The 10,218-nt window shown below is 49.3% G+C and overlaps 2 pseudogenes; both read left to right on the top strand.

The window, feature by feature from the left end:
- The first annotated feature begins 208 nt into the window (after positions 1-208).
- On the top strand, positions 209-4,449 carry LOC118350936 (adenosine deaminase-like; annotated as a pseudogene).
- Positions 4,450-4,961: 512 nt separating this feature from the next.
- LOC112651137 (CXXC-type zinc finger protein 1-like) lies at positions 4,962-6,020 on the top strand (annotated as a pseudogene).
- The last annotated feature ends 4,198 nt before the right edge of the window (positions 6,021-10,218 follow it).

The raw sequence follows: 10,218 nt of genomic DNA on the forward strand, positions 1-10,218 counted from the left end.
CACCTGTAGGTCACCGTGGAGGACACTCCAGGGGCCACAGACACAGGCTCCGTTCAACAGGTGGGGGGCAGGAGGGCCCTGAGCAGGGCCTGGCTTCTCGGGAGGAAGGAATGAGGGAGCTGCAAGGAACCGGGAGCTCCAGCAGCTTCTGTCCAATCTGGTGAAGACCATTCCAGGGGCTGAGTGGGGGCCCGCGCAGAGTGCGGCCATGGGGGCTCGGTGCATGGCTGAAGCGTCTCAAAGTGAGGTGTGGCAGGTGTGGGCTGGGGGCCCTTGCTTGGCTGGAGGGCAGGTGTCTTCCTGGGCTGCGGGGGCCTGGCTGTGCATCCACGGGCATGTCTGCTTCCTGGAGCACACAGATTCCCTGAATTCCCCACAGGCCCTCCTGGATGCTCCTGCAGGTGTGCTAGCTGGGGCTCCACCACGCTTTCTTTCGGGGGTTCAGGGTCCTGTCTAGGGGCATGTGGGCACATTTCTTGCCTGGAGCCTGGGGGGGGGGCATTTGGAATTGTCTGCCAATGCGTTGCTGACAGCGGGACGGGTGTTCTCCTCAGGATACTTGGGTGGTGTCTGGGTGTGTCCCAGCCCATGGCCCTGGGAGCCAGCCTGGGGACCCTCGAGGGACACTCTGCAGGGCCTCTTGTCTCTCTGCTGCACAACCAGGCTGTCAGCCCTGACACAGGGTTGGCGAGCCGGCTGAGGGGTGTCAGTGATCGGCACTTCCTGGGCACCAGGAGGTCCACCAGGTGGGCTGAGGACTAACTTGAGGGCTTCTGAGATGAGATGTGGAATGGGACCAGACACTCATGACTGGATTGTCAGTACGTGGTTCCATCAGCAGGGCAGGCTCAGGGATAGAAGGCCTCCTGGTGGTGTAGACAGGCATCGGCATGTGTGGACACTGTGGGAATAGAGAACACATGGGACTCCATGAGTTTGGCCCCAGCACTAAGGCAAAATGAACACTCAGGAAAGAAAGAAAGAAACCAACTAACGGCCAAGACCTTAGTAACAACACCCTCCCCCGGAACAGGGATAGAAAAAGATGGGATCTGTTGATCTGACTCACCCTGGGAGTAGGGAATGCAGTTGCAGGGCTGGTCCGGAACAAAGGTATGACTGGATGCTTTTGATGCCCTTGAGACATTGTGGGGGGACACGCAAAGTCCTGCCTCACAGCGATGCTTCTTCCATTGGACCAGCTCTTCCATCCACTATGCTCATGAGGCAATAAGAGTCCTGATGCTGGAGAGTCATGGTGGCAGCTCCTGAGAGGGGATGGGCAGGGGGGTAATGTGTCATGAAGGACAGAGGCCTGTTCTCTGAGGTGGTATGTGCTCCAGGAGTGCCCGCCAATGACCATCACATGCCAACCAGCCACGGTTCACACAAATACAAGGCATAAGGCAATATCATGGACACCAAGGAAAAAAAGGGTGCAAAGACCACGCTGCTCAACTGCCACTGGTCAGAGAGGAAGTGGAGCCCCACCTCCCCCAGGAGGCACATGGAGCCCAGGGAGTGCCCAAGGGCACAGCCGGGGAAGCAACACACACTCACCCTCACATAGTCACAAGATTCCGTGTCTTCCTTCCAGGTGCGCTTCTGCCCCTCCCGGGGTCTCCTGGGGAACCTGTGGAGCAGGGCCTTCCTCTGCTCGGCTTCTTGCCTGCACGAGAAATCAAAGCAGGGAAAGGAGAAGGAACTCCCTTCCCTGGCTTCCAGCCAGACACCTGCTCGGGGCTTGGGCCAACCTGGTCCTTTCCCTCCTCAGCCACTCTCTGCCCACCTCTGCCCCACCCTGACTACAGTGACCCACCAGGTCATCCAGGCAGTTTGTTTCATGCAGAGTCAGAAAGGGTCTGCCTTGGCATGTGCCAAGCTCCATACATTCACTGGTGCAGGGACACTTGTCCAGCCACAAACCCCACACCAAATCAGCAGGGACAGCTCCATCACCCAAATGTGGACCCTGTTAGTCTGGGAGCTCCTCTGCCTGCCTCGCCCAGCCTGGCTCTGCCCGCAGCCGCCCTGCACACTGTGCATGCACACGGACTCGGGGTCTGTCATGTCAGCCCTGGCGATCGGGTCACAAGCCCCATTCCTCACCTTCGTCTCTCTGCCTTCTCCCTCTCAGCCTGGTCCAACAGCCCAGCCTGGTGCCGCTGGTCCCGCTGACTCCCCGGCTCCACATTCTCCTTCAGCCTCCTGGACCCCAAGTCCATGGGAACAAGGGTCGTGCCCCAGTGTTTTATGGGGCATCTGGTGCTTGATGCCTTGTGTCCAAAGGCCCCACAGTCCCTGCACTTTACCTGGGGGTGGAAGGGGCAGGGGTCAGTGCATCCACTCAAATGCCAGTGAACCTGCCAAGCACATGAATGGGAGGCCGTCCTCATGGAGAGGCACATGGGATGAGGACAGGGGACATCCTATCTGGCTAGTGAAGTGTCAGTATAGTGAAGACCTCAGGATGCATCCTCTCACAGCCAGTGGGAGGGCGGGGCAGGGAGGAGGTATTGCAGGTGTCAGTTTGAAGACAGGTGGAAACATCATTAAGATTCGGGACAAACACAAGCGTGGATCTAATCTTATGGTGCCCTGAGACTGATGCTCAGAGAATCTGAGTGTCCCAATGTGTAGACTGCTGGGATTCCAGCCCATGTCAGGATGGACAACAGGGTCCGGTCAATGATCTTCTGTGAGCCTAGCCTGTCGCAAGACTCCTGGCAGAGCTCCTGCTTCAAAACCCATGCCAGCCTCCCCACTCACCCTGGGAGGCGGGACAGGGGGTGGGGGGTCCGCTACATGAGAGGGGGTGCTGGCTGCAGATGGGGGGCCCCGGTAGGAGGATAGGTCCTGTGGCTGAGGGTCTTCTCTCTAGGGACTCCTGACGCTGTTGCTCTTTTTACAGGTTTGCTTTTATGTCCAACTCAGCCCATTGTGAGACCCTGGCACAACCTGGATGGCCCCAGGACCCTGTGGAGTGCTGCCTCCCTGTTGCGTCCTGGACACAGCCACACTGGCCCAGGCACACGGGACACACTGTCCTTGAGGGGAGACGGCTTGGCTGTGCACCTCAGGAGGCCGAGGGGCCACTGTGGCCGTGCACGAGAGTGTGAGCAACAAACACTGGTGGCGTGATTTTAAAAACCCCAAACAAGAAAAAACTTAAAGTAGTGCCTTCCATCCTCCACGTGGGAGTAGCGCCTTCCACGGACCTTATTTCTTTGCCCTTTTGCAATGTGCAGGAATGAGTGAGTGGCTGCCTTCCGATGCTCTCTAGGGCAGACTCCTCCCTGGCACAAGAAATTACAGTCACGTGAAGCAAACTGCCCTTTGAACTCAAAGAAATTGTTTCAAAAGAAAAGTTTTTTAAAAGATTTGCTTGATATTATCTGCCTTGTTCTTATTGACTTGAAATGTTGGCATTTTCTAACTGTGCCTTGTTGGCTACAGTAATTCATTATTCCTGTCAAAACTGAAAAGTGCCCTAATTGAATGTGTTTGAATGTTATCCTTGCACAGTTCTTTAAATTGAGAGACAAAATGTTTTACCTCACTGTTGGACATACATCCAAGCTTTTCAACTTTAGGAGAAAAAAAATAATCATGTTTTCCGGTATTGTAAATTTTAGACTATTTCATATACATTGTATTAAAACTGCCACATCAATTTTAATGTAGAGATTTTGCAAATCCTAGGGGAGGTGGTGGCCCTGGTGAGCCAGAGCCTGCAGGAGGGAGAACGGGACTTCAAGGTGAAAGTGAGGTCCATCCTGTGCCACCTGCGCCACCAGCCCAGTTGGCCCCTGGAGGTGGTGGAGCTGTGTCCGAAGTACCAGCAGACTGTGGTGGCCATCGACCTGGCAGGAGACGAGACCATTAAAGGGAGCAGTGTCTTCCTGGGACACGTGAAGGGCTACCAGGAGGCTGTGAGGAGAGGCATCCACCGCACTGTGCATGCAGGGGAGTGGGCTCAGCGGAGGTGGTCAAAGAGGCTGTGGACACGCTCAAGACGGAGAGGCTGGGCCATGGCTACCACACGCTGCAGGACGAGGCCCTTTATGACAGGCTGCAGCAGGAAAACATGCACTTCGAGATCTGCCCCTGGTCCCGTTACCTCACAGGCCCCTGGAACTCGGACACGGAGCATGCAGTGGTTCGGCTCAAGCATGACCAGGCTACCTACTCCCTCAACACGGATGACCCACTCATCTTCAAGTCCACCCTGGAACGGATTACCAGATGCCCAAAGAGGGCATGGACTTTGCCGAGGAGGAGTTTAAGAGACTGAACATCAATGCGGCAAAGTTTAGTTTCCTCCCAGAAGATGAAAAGAAGCAGCTTCTTGATCTGCTCTCTAAAGCCTATGGGATGTCATCTTTGGATGCTTCAGGGCAGCATCCCTGAAGACATTATGGCCACCTCTCCAAGCCCTCCCCCTGGGGATGGAGCCTCAGTTCCCTGGGTTGAACGACACTTACCTTTACTCTTTCAAGGAAGACGATGATGCCCATAGTCAACTTCTGCTGCTCTTGAAGCCATGTGCCTGTTTCTAGACACAGGAATACCTCAGCACACCACATCTCTCCTGACTACGGGCCAGAGTCTGGTTGAATCTGAAGCCTCCCTCCTATAGTGACGCATGTGAAAATCTGGTGCTTAATAAAGAACTCAAAGGCTGGTATTGTTGGGGGAAAAAAAAGGAGATGATCATATTTCTTTCTTTCTTTTTTTTTTTTTTTGGAGGACTGACTTTGTTTATTAAGGGAACCGAGAACAGATCACGTACCCTGGAACCTGAGTTATGCAGGAAGGTAGAAAATATCTACAGTGACTGGGTGACAGAACGGAGCACAGCACAAGGTCCCAGGCCAGCCCACCATGGGACACTGCTCCACTCCCCGCATGGAATACTAAAACCGAGTGGTTTTAGCAGCTGCCCCAAGACTCCAGTAATGATGCAATGGAACAAGGATTCTATACGGCTCCCCTCAGCTTCCCCGGAGAGAGTGGATGTGAACAGGTCAGAGGCCTGTCCGCGACAAAGTGGGGCGGCCAAGGCTGCCTCTGTCCTGGCCACTTGGGGCTGGAGCAAAGGCAAGCCTGGCCTCCTGCCCGGGGCAGATGGCAAGGCCAGTCGAATCCACAAGCTGCCTCATGGGCTGGGGGAGGTTGGAAGATGTGGCATCAGGGAAGCAGTTCCCACACCAGGCATCCATCCCTCAGAACAGCTGTGGATCCACGGTGACCCCACTCACCCCACTGCCCCCACAGGGGTACGGAAGCAGCCCCCGCAGCCCACACTGAAAGTGTGGCAAGGCTGGAGGGGAAGGTGGGAGGCCAAGGAAGCCTGGGGGGTGGACCCGCCGATAGTAGCAGAGCTCTGGAGGCTTCTGTGAAATGGGCCGACAAGTGTCCCCATTTCATGTCCACCCACAATCCCAGAACAGGCCCTTGTTTGGAAAAGCAATGAGGGTGACAGTGATGACACGGACCTGCAGATCTTCTGCATCTCCTGCGGGCACCCTATCAACCCACGTGTTGCCTTGCGCCACATGGAGCGCTGCTGCCAAGTACGAGAGCCAGACGTCCTTTGGGTCCACGTACCCCACACACATTGAGGAAGCTACACGACTCTTCTGTGATGTCTACAACCCTCAGAGCAAGACATACTGTAAACGGCTCCAGGTGCTGTGCCCCGAGCACTCCCGGGACCCCGAAGTGCCAGCTGATGAGGTATGTGGGTGTCCTCTTGTGCGTGATGTCTTTAGCTCGCGGGTGACTTCTGCCTCCTGCCCAAACGCCAGTGTACCCGCATTACTGCTGGGAGAGGTTGCGGCTGCTGGAGTGGCCCTGGAGCGTGTGCACGCGTGGTACAAGCCGGACGAGCTGTTTGAGCAGGAACGCACCGTTCGCACGGCTGGGACTGACGGGCAGGATCACTGGCCCTGACGCTGCACCTCACGATCCAGCATGACCCGCTCACTCCCGAGCCGCACTCCAGTGCTGACCGCTGAGCCTCACTGGCCCCGAAGTCCCCACGTTCTGCATTCCAGGCCCGGGAGCCGCCCGAATCCCCCGTTTGGCTGCTCTGCCATTCATCTGTTTCTCCAGTGGTCCCTGAGTTTCTCCCTGTGCCCACCCACCATTTGACTACCCCGCTGCCGGTATCAGAGGGTCTCAGGATTTTCTTCTGTCCTTGTCTGTCCCTCTGTCTCTCCATTCTCTGTGCCTGGGTGGGACTGTGCAGTTTGCTCACTGTTGCCTCCCCTCTCCCTGGTTTTGTTAATAAAATTTTGAAGAACCAGAAAAAAAAAATTTGATCTCTACAGGGATAAACTCTGTAAAGCCTGAAGCTCAATCAATTGATGTTGAAAACTCTCAAAGGGAGTAAAGGCTTGATCTGAATGGTCTAGAACATGTGCTGTAATTTAATAGAAGAGATGGTCGTCTTAATATTTAATGATTTAAAAGAACTTCTCAGTCCATGCGAAGAGTACAGTCCAAGGATAAATCAAATTTCTGAACGCATTTTATGCTACATATGTGTATACTTTGCAATCCTCAGGTGTTCGTGCCAAATATTCTCTTTCAATAAGTCCTTCTATATGTTTCTTAATAACAACTGTACTTGGGAAGAATCGAGCCTTCACCTGCTGAGTTACCTCTGCTACTAACACACTGTGCTGCATCTTCTTTCTGGATTTCGTTATCCGCAGGATAGCAGCTTCGATCTCATGTTTCCTGTCGTCATCTACTTTCTGCCTCGTTTCTTTCCTTTCTGGGTCAGATTCACCTTGTTTGGCAGCAACTGTTTGAGTCTTGACTCTGTGTACTTTGGATGTGAACTGATCATTAACTGTGAATCTGTGGCCATTTTCTGTTTCCTTGGACTTGGGTTCTTTTGTAAGAACCCGCTGTGTTGGTTTACCACAGGCGAGGGACTGCAGGGCTCTACCAAGTTCTCTTTCAGGGATATCTGTTTCTTGTTGAATTTCCTCAAACGTGTATTTTTCTCTGTATGATTTAATTCATACATCTTTTATTCTTCTTTTGGCAAACATCAGATAATATGAGCAAAACTATATTTCTTGCTCACTATAGTTACCTACATTCTTTTTTGCTTTATATAAGTTTGTAAACATATGTTAAGTGGATAAAATTCTTGGCTAAGGACATACTCCAAAACTCTGACATATACTTTTCTGAGTTAGGGGAAAAGAAAGCTTATGAAACTTCCATTAGACCATAATCACACAGCAAACTAAATTAGTATATGCTGTTTTTAAATTAACATCTGCCATTTTTTAAAGACTTCAGGTTTTGGTTACAGCTAAAATGATTTTTATCTGAAGTTTATGAAAGAACAGAAGCTGACCACACAAATCTTACTCATAAGCATATTGGCCGTTTCAAAATAGAAAATAATAAAAATAAACCTATAATCAAGGAAATTCCACTCATCTTATTAGAAAAAAATAGCTACCAATGTTATTATAAATACAGATGGCAATTTGTAATAACTAGGTTTCATGATATTTGCTTTATTTCTTTTTTTTAATTTTTTATTGGCGTTCAATTTACTAACATACAGAATAACCCCCAGTGCCCGTCACCCATTCACTCCCACCCCCCGCCCTCCTCCCCTTCCACCACCCCCAGTTCTTCTTCTCTTTTGATTTTAAAGTAACAGATTGGGATCCCTGGGTTGCGCAGCGGTTTGGCACCTGCCTTTGGCCCAGGGCGCGATCCTGGAGACCCGGGATCGAATCCCACATCAGGCTCCCGGTGCATGGAGCCTGCTTCTCCCTCTGCCTATGTCTCTGCCTCTCTCTCTCTCTGTCTCTCTCTCTCTGTGTGACTATCATAAATAAATAAAAAAATAAAGTAACTGATTACTTCATAATAAAGGCAAGCCATTTAGCATTTTATAATTTAATTCTTTTATAAATTTCAGACCCCAAAAATTTCAGATCAAGTATTACAAAACAGCCAGCCTTCAGAATATATTTTGTTTGGCAGACAGAATGGTTTTTCTTCTTTTGAATTGGAATACATTCATGCAGTACTTAACTTGCTCTAAGCTGACCCATCCCTACTAGCTTCCCACATTGTCACCAGCTGGGCATGTAAGGCTGACACCCGTTTTTAATATTATAAAACTCAGTATTAACTTACAAAAATTAAGTTGCATGCATGGAGCAAAAATTCAAATATATCATAAACTTGATGCTAAATCTTAATACTCATTCCTAATTTGGGAAAAAGAGATCAAACCAAAAAGGACTCATCTTCATAATACTTAGTTACATAAAACATTATCAATAAGAAATGTTTCTATATATGGATACTGTCTTTTTAGAATAGTGTTAACAGTAACCTGAAATCTGAGATAGATAAATCATTCATATCACAAAGTATTATATACTGTCTTTCCTATACAGTCTTGGCTCCCAAACAGTGGGCTTCAACTTCATCCCTACATATAATATAAACATTCTCAAATATTTGAAATAAAGGAAAGGTGTCATTAATAAGGCTAACTAAAATTACAACAAAGGCTTTCTTCTAATCCTAGAGAATGAAACAAAAAGAGAGGTCTTGTAAGACACATTGGAAATGAGGAAGAATTTGAAGTCAAGTTGGCCCTGGACCCTTTTACATTGCTACTCCTTCTGTTTGTTCAAGTTAAAGAATAAGAGAGGCCACCAACTGCTCCTTAGTGGAACAGGCTGCAAAGAAAACAAAGCAGCTAAGTGATGATGAGGAAAACAAAGAATATAAAAAGTTGTAGTTATGAAGATGATCAATAAATAATGGAGCTCCTGGCTGGCTCAGTTGGTAAGGCATGCAACTCTTTATCTATCTCAGGGTCATGAATTCAAGCCCTATGTTGGGCAGAGAGATCACTTAAAAGAATTAAAAATAAAAGACATTAAAAAAACTGTAAAAAAATGATGGTAGTAATTCTATTCTGAAGTTTAAGAAACAGCAAGGAGTAACAAATAAATTAGAGAGACAGTAATCTCCCTATTTTTTTCTTCCATTCCCTTTTAATTTGAATACAAATACAGAAAGAATCATGTCGTCTGCTCATAACTCACTCTTTGACTATAGAATAAGTCAAAACTTGTAAATGCGTCATTGAAAACATATTAACACTCCATCTGCAGCCTTTGAGGTTTCAGCCATACTTCACTACCAGCGTTGTGTGAGCAAGCCATATAATTTCATGTCTCCTTGTGTCTCTTTATGCTGCTCTGCCTCAGAAACCCCTTTTTTCCTCTCCTGGGTAGCTCAGTGGTTGAGCACCTGCCTTCGGCCCAGGGCGTGATCCTGGAGACCCGGATCGAGTCCCACATTGGGCTTCCTGCATGGAGCCTGCTTCTCCCTCTGCCAGTGTCTCTGTCTCTCTCTGTGTCTTTCATGGATAAATCAATAAAATCTGAGTGGCTCAGTCGGTTACGCATCCCCCTTGATCTTGGCTCAGGTCATGATCTCTTGGTTGTCGGATAAAGCCAGATGCCAAGCTTTGCATGTTCGGCAAGAAGGCTGCTTGGAACGCTTTGTCTCTCCTTCTGCCTTTCCCCCTGCTCGTACTCTCCCTCTTTCTCTCACTTTTTTTAAGTGTTAGAAACGTTTATTTGTCAAAATATTTTTTAAAAAGTGGGAGGAGTGAAATAAAACAAGGCTAAATTTCAGCTAATGCTGTACCACGATCACAGGTCAGACATAAAGCAAAACAAACAAAACAACAACCCCCACCCCCAAAACCCCAATGGTCCTAGCAGTTTCAGAAGATTAGCCTCAACGTTAGGGCCCAGAGCTAACAGAAGAGTAAAAGGTCTCGTACCACTACATGGTCATTTTAAAGGGAAAGGAGATGTTGCAGGTAGACAGGGAGAAGGGCTCAATTCCTAAGGAAAGCAAGATAAGAGGGGGATCCACGGTACAGGAAAAAGGGGATGCCAGCATAATCCTTACCTAGGGCTGCTCAGAGGCTGAGAATATAAGGAACGGAGTGAAAGGCTACAGGGACTAGTATCAAGAGGAAAGATAAGTCAACTTATAAGAATTAAATTAAGAAAGAAAACACAGTTGGTCACAAACTCCTTTGTTTACTCAAACACGAAGCAATGGAAACATCGTGGCAAGGGGACGCGCGGAGCAGGTTCTCATATATGACCGCAGCCCAGGGTTCAGTCCGCAATGATC

Source organism: Canis lupus, chromosome 16 (genome assembly GCF_003254725.2).
Source record: "Canis lupus dingo isolate Sandy chromosome 16, ASM325472v2, whole genome shotgun sequence".
Lineage (NCBI taxonomy): Eukaryota > Metazoa > Chordata > Mammalia > Carnivora > Canidae > Canis > Canis lupus.